At 50.5% G+C, this 6,000-nt stretch overlaps 1 long non-coding RNA gene across 2 annotated transcripts in view; it reads left to right on the plus strand.

Moving 5' to 3' along the window:
* LOC120764349 (uncharacterized) overlaps nucleotides 1–5,771 on the plus strand; it is a 29,097-nt gene extending 23,326 nt beyond the window's left edge. For both annotated transcript variants that reach the window (XR_009208557.1, XR_005704208.2), the window contains one exon: nucleotides 5,381–5,771. This is a non-coding gene — a long non-coding RNA (uncharacterized LOC120764349). The remainder of the gene's footprint in view (nucleotides 1–5,380) is intronic.
* Nucleotides 5,772–6,000: the final 229 nt, after the last annotated feature.

Below are 6,000 nucleotides of genomic sequence, written 5' to 3' on the forward strand. Positions count from 1 at the left end.
CCCGAGCCTGGGGATGCCCAGCGAGCACCCGGGCTGTGGGAGCGGAGGAGAGGGCAGGATCCGTCGCTTTTTGTTGCTGCCGTGTAATTTATGATATGAGAGAGAGCCATTGTCTGGACCCATCCTGTATTTTTCCGAGGGCTTTGCCTCTCTTCCCAGACCCCCGCTGTGCTGCTGCTACTGTACGGTTGCTATGGGGCTGCTCCCCGTGCCGCGGCTATGCGGGGCAGTGCCGGGGAGGGCGGCCGGACCCATCTGGAGCCCCGAGCCCGCTGCCGCAGCGCAGCCGCCCGCCGGCCCCGCTGACGTGCCGAGGGCCTGGGAATGGGGCTTTCGGCCCATCCAAGTTCACGGCCACCGGAGGCATTCAGCTGCCGGAGGGGCGGGGTGGGGGGCAGCGGGATCTGGGGCGTTTGGCTCCATTCTCCCTTCCCTTTCAGCGCCGGCAATGTCCTCGGTGCATACAGATCCCCCGTCCCTTTCTCCTCCTGACAAGTGCGCACATAAATAAATTACCCCACCGGGCGAGTGTGGAACAATCTGTCCCCTAAATTCTATTCATCGCCAGACAGGACTCATTATTCCCCCGATTAAAGCCGCTGGAGTAGCTTGCAAGGGTTACAGTTACTCTGTCAAACTGTAAATAAGACACTAAAAATAAAGGGCGCTGGCGAGAGAAGGGGGAAAGGGAAGCCAGACTAATGCCTGCTGCTAGGGAAACCGAATGAATCCCTAATGACGCCTGTGTACAAACTGCAAATAATGAAGGAAAAGTGACAAACAGACCTCAGCCGGGCTGCGGCGAGGTCTTCGCTCTGTGATGGCAGTGGGGACAGACTCACCCCAACCTCCAGGGAGAGGGAGAGCGGGAGCCCCTTCCACACCCCTCCGAGCAGAGCATTTAAGCCCTTGTCCTCCTTTTACAGGAAGGTTTAGGTCTTTGTGGGTGTGTTTATTCTTCAGGCACAGAACCCACCTCTGCCCGAGCCCACATTTTGAGGTTGTAGGGAAAAATGCTCCTCTGCCTGTGGTCTCAGGGCAGCATGCAAAGCAGCAGCCCCCAAAGTTTAGTTTGTGCTCTGCTGTTAGAACAGCTCAGAGCTCTGACCTAGGACAGGGTTAGAACCAGCGGTGTTAAATCCATCCTTCTGCTTAGAGCCTTGAGGGACGCAGCCCAGGCTCCTTCCCACCCGCAGCAGGTCATCGCTCTCACGGCTGAGATGGAGATGCAAGGCCGAGTCCCAGGTGTGAGCAGTCTGGGTCTGCTCCTCGCTGCTGCCTGTGCCATGATAGATCACAAGGGAGGACGTATCCAGCCCTAGAAAACCTCTTTGGATAATACAGCGCCTTCTTGGCTGGTCTCTTGCTAGACAGCAAAGATAGGGACATTTGCCTTGCAGCAGATCCTTCTTCTCCTTTGATATCTTAGAGCTGAAGAAATGAGGCAGAAAAAAAAAAAAAAAAACCCAGCTATAGGTTTGTCGTGGGTGTTTCTCAGTTCCAGAGGGACTGAAATGTGAGAGTTTTATTTCAGGTCCTGCTTGAACTATCCCCACCACCCGCAATGGGTGAAGTTCTGGAATTCTCTGTGTTGCTCAGGGAAATATTTTGATTCACGCCCCCCAAGCATGTAAAAGATGGAGCAAAGCCAGCTCCGAGCTGTGCCCTTTCAGGTGGATTCTTGCTCTCCTGTGGAGAGCACTAAGCAGGGAAGGTCCTGCTAGGGTCATGCAGTCCTTGGGACCCAGAGCAGACCAGGCTGTGACCAGACTGGACACTGAGCCCTCATCCCCCAGATCAATGTACTCCCATCCTCCCACGGAGCCTAGCAGCGCTGGGGCATTTCTGGAGCCTGACCTCCACCAAGGAAGGGCACAGCCAAGAGCAGGGGGAGCAGCAGAAACCGATGTTCCCTGCCCTGTGGATGCTGCTCAGCACAGCACCCGCCTGTTCTCCCACCAGAATTGCAAAGGGCCTCATGCAGGCAGCGGGTTTTTTAGAGACATGCTCTGCTCGGGGCTTCTACAAGGCTCAGACATCTTAAAAGGGATTTTTCAGGCCAGCCGAGCTAGTCTGGAGCCCAGTTACATTTCCCAGTCAGGTCAAACCTAGGCTTAGCAGATTTCTTTCCCTTCTGTCTCAAGGGAAACAAACCCTTTTCACCCCCAATTCCCAGCTGTGGGGCCTCATGACTCCAAAGCAGCATTCCTGGGACGTTCCTGATGCCATGGTATGTGCAGAATTTCCAACAGAGGCACGTGTCTCCACATCTCCATGTGCTCTACCAGCTGGACTCTTTTTTGGGAGAAGCTCCAGGATGGAGCAGAGATTCATTATTGCCATTGCTAATGGTGGTGTCCGTGCAGCTCCCACAGACCCAGGTGAGTGCACGCAGGTGGAGATGAAGGAGGAGCTGTGCTCCTGTCCTTCCCCTTCAACATTTACCAGATGAGCTGGAAAAAGAGCAATTTGAAAGAAGTCTCATAACCAGCCAGACTGAGTGAGTTAAACCCACAGCTGGGTTGTCCTGGTGCTCCCCAGCCACGGAAATGCTCAGCTCTTTACCATAACTGCTCCCTGGAGTTTGCCTTTAGTTTTGGGCTTAGGGAACCTCGTGATATCCTGGGAGAGGGCTTTGATCCCGTGGGTTTTGCTCACCTACCAGGAAAACCTTTGCTTGAAGACTCAGGTCCTGGGAGCAGCATTGGGGCCAGGGATGCAACTGGGAGTACTCAGATCCTCTGGAGACCACACCAGGAATAGCAAAAAGGAACTTTCTTGCCTTTCCCTGCGTGAACCTCTTGGGTCACACTTTCCAAGGTTTCTCTCAACTTGTAAAAAATAGGATTTTTGCTACTTTTTAATGGAATCCGTGATTCTCCTCCATGTGAATCACCCAGTACCAGAAACTCAAGTTTTACCGTGATGTTTGAGGAGGCTGGGGGTTTTTGGCCCTTGAGCAAAGCACATCCTGACCAGATTTGCCCAACGGCCACCTGGAGAGATGAGGACAAGCAGGGAATCCTCCATTTTAGATATCTTCATACCAGTTCTGAGAAGACCCTGTGCCTCCTAGAATTCCCTCCAGACACCTGGCTGTGCTTTTTCACCTATCCATGGATGTCATCTGGATGTGCCCATGCACCAGAAGCTGGCAGCTCGCTCTTGGACCTTCGAAGATAGCTCAGCAAGGTGCAAAGGGCCGTGTCTCAGTCACACCAGTGTCAGTTCCCTTCCCTTTTCAAGGATTAGGATGAGGCAAATACCTTCAATCTGGTTTAATCCTCCGTACCTGATTCTGCAGGAGTCTGCTGGCACACACGTAGTGCGCACACGTTTCAGTAATAGCCAGGTAACTCACAGGGCTAAATCACTCTGGGGTTTTTTTTCATTATAACCTCCTTTTAAAGCATGTTTAAATGCTTCCCTGCAGGCTCATGTGAGGGCTGTTAAGGGCTTCATTTGAATAAATAAGGGCATAGGTAGAGGAGGAACATCACCACGGCCCCCTAGAAGCCCAGCGCCTGCCATGGCAGCAGTGGGCTGGCGAGTGGCAAAGGGCCTCGATGTTATATATTCCATAAAGTAGAGTAATTAAGTATTACTAGTTTTGATGACTTCAAACAGAGTGACTCCAGGAAATAAGCCCCTTCTTTATAATTAGTGGGATTTCCTCTGCATCAAACGGAGAGATTGGTTCTTTAATCTGCTCACATGCTTTTGATTTGGTCTTTCAGCTGCTTGTACCAACTGCTTCTACTCCCTGCTCTTGCCGATAAAACCTTGCAAAGGAGATTTTAGGGAGGCATGACCTGAGTTGAGGTCCAAGATTTTCTTTCTGTGTGGCTGTTTTGTGTATTCCTAATTTGCCAGAGATGATGATGATGATAACAATAATACAAAATAACACAGACATGGGTTTTAAACATCCACCTATGTTTAGGTCAGATAATTGGGGTTTGGGGTTTTGCTTATCGTCTTCTCAGCACAGCCTCTTACCTCTGGCTCATGCTCTTTAATACCTGAAAAGGCAATTTTGGCTTCCTGTCTGCAGGTGAGCTGACCCAGGCGGGGTTCACTGCAGAATGTTGCTCTCATAAGAGCACACACCTAACACCAGGGTCTGGCCGGTCTGTCGGCATTCCAAGGGCTCCGCTGAAGTAAGGGCTGGATCTGCGCCCGGTGTCTTTAAAGTATTTCGGGTGTAGGACCTGATTTAGTACTAAACACAGGAACTTGGGAGGTTCTGTCTGAAATTAAACAGACTGTGGCTGCCCCGTCCCTGGAAGCGTCCAAGGCCAGGCTGATCAGGGCTTGGGGCAACCTGGCTCATGGCAGGGATTGGAAGGAGATGAGCTTTAAGGGCCCTTCCAACCAAAACCATTCCATGATTCTATGAAAATCCCTACAAATATTGCCATTTTCCAAATAAGGAATTCAGGAGGGAGTGGGAACTTACCCCCTGCAAGTGCAAGAAGTTGGTGGTGAGCAACCAGCTCCTTTCTGGGCATCTCCAAGGGGTCACTGGCACTGCATCAATCATGTGGAAAATGTGGTCTGGGGTCTGTGCCGGTTCCAGGAATGGACTAAAACTCCCATGTGCTACTCTCACCTCCAAGCTCAGATCTCGAATCATCCCAGCAAACAGCCCCTGGCTGGATTTCCTCCTGGCACGTGAGGTTCTGCTGAGGAGATAAAAAAGGGGGGAAAGCGGGACTATGCTGCTTTCCGTCCGCCTTTCGGTCCTGTTGGAAACGTGCAGGACGCGCAAGAGCGAGGCTCGTGGGCCTCATGTGCATCCCAGAGGGTGACAGTGGGAGGACAATGGCTCTGTTTTGGCAGCTGCAGGGCAGGGCCTGGCATCGCTCTCGAGACAAGGTGGGAAGGGCAAAAGGGGCTGCGACCACCCCTGTCTGGGGGCAGCAGCCTGCAGGGAGGAGCTGTGGGGAGGGGATGGATCATCCTGGGCTCACCTGGAGCAGGAACGCTGCGAGCAGTGCTTGGTATGCCCTGCACAAGCCTCCCCGCGTCTGGTGCGGTGTCGAACACAGATCGTATAATTAGGGACCCGGTGAATACGTAACTGTGCATTATGCAAATAGTGATCAAAATCACTGTTTTCAGCAGAAATGCCTGAAGATCAAGACAGAAGCTTCATGCAACCTTAATTTAATCTGGTCCTGCAGGAGTGGGGAGGTCTGATGGATGACCCAACCTTGTGCCTGCCCGTGTTTAGCAAGACTGGGGTGGAAGGAGGGGGGGAGGAGTGCTGGGGCATGCTAAGTGAGGGGGAAATGGCACTGAAATCATGTTAGCAAACAGGGGGAAATGGCAGAAAGTGCTGATGTTTACGGTGATTTTATTTTTCTTCTCATTTCAGGTGAAGATCATAAGGCTGGAAGAATAGGAAAAATTAAAAAAAAAAAAAAACAGGAGAGAAGAAAGAAAAAGAGTCTCCAACCCCAGGAAATCTGTGTTAATTGCTTATGAATGTCTCTGTCTAAAAAATTATCGAATTGATGTTGTCGTGCTTTTTTTTGACAGCCTGTCTGTTACATTTTATTAAAATATTCATGCACCGAAATCTAATTACTAGGCAAATTTAATGATAATGAAATGAAGGCACTTTAGCAGAAAGCATAGGGCCTTGTTAATGTTTTCTCAGCCTCTGTCTTGTTCATATTTTTAATTTTTTCTTTTTTTTACTACTGTCTTTCTTGCATATGAAAAAAAAAAAAGATCACTGAAAATAAAACTCAGATTGCCGATAATGTTTGTGGTGGCTCTGTTTGTAATGATGGGGAATTTGCAAGGTGATTAAAGGTGTTTTGCAAAAATCAAATGAGCCTAACCTAATCAGATAAGGCAGATGAAATATTATTATTAGAGGGGTAACATTAAGAGCATGCCTGGAGGCTTGAACAAAGATGAAGTGTCTCGTGCAATGTGCAGGGCCAACAACAGCCTTGCCATCCTCTGGGCCCCTCCAGCCCCTTTCCA

Source organism: Hirundo rustica, chromosome 29 (assembly GCF_015227805.2).
Source record: "Hirundo rustica isolate bHirRus1 chromosome 29, bHirRus1.pri.v3, whole genome shotgun sequence".
Taxonomy (NCBI): domain Eukaryota; kingdom Metazoa; phylum Chordata; class Aves; order Passeriformes; family Hirundinidae; genus Hirundo; species Hirundo rustica.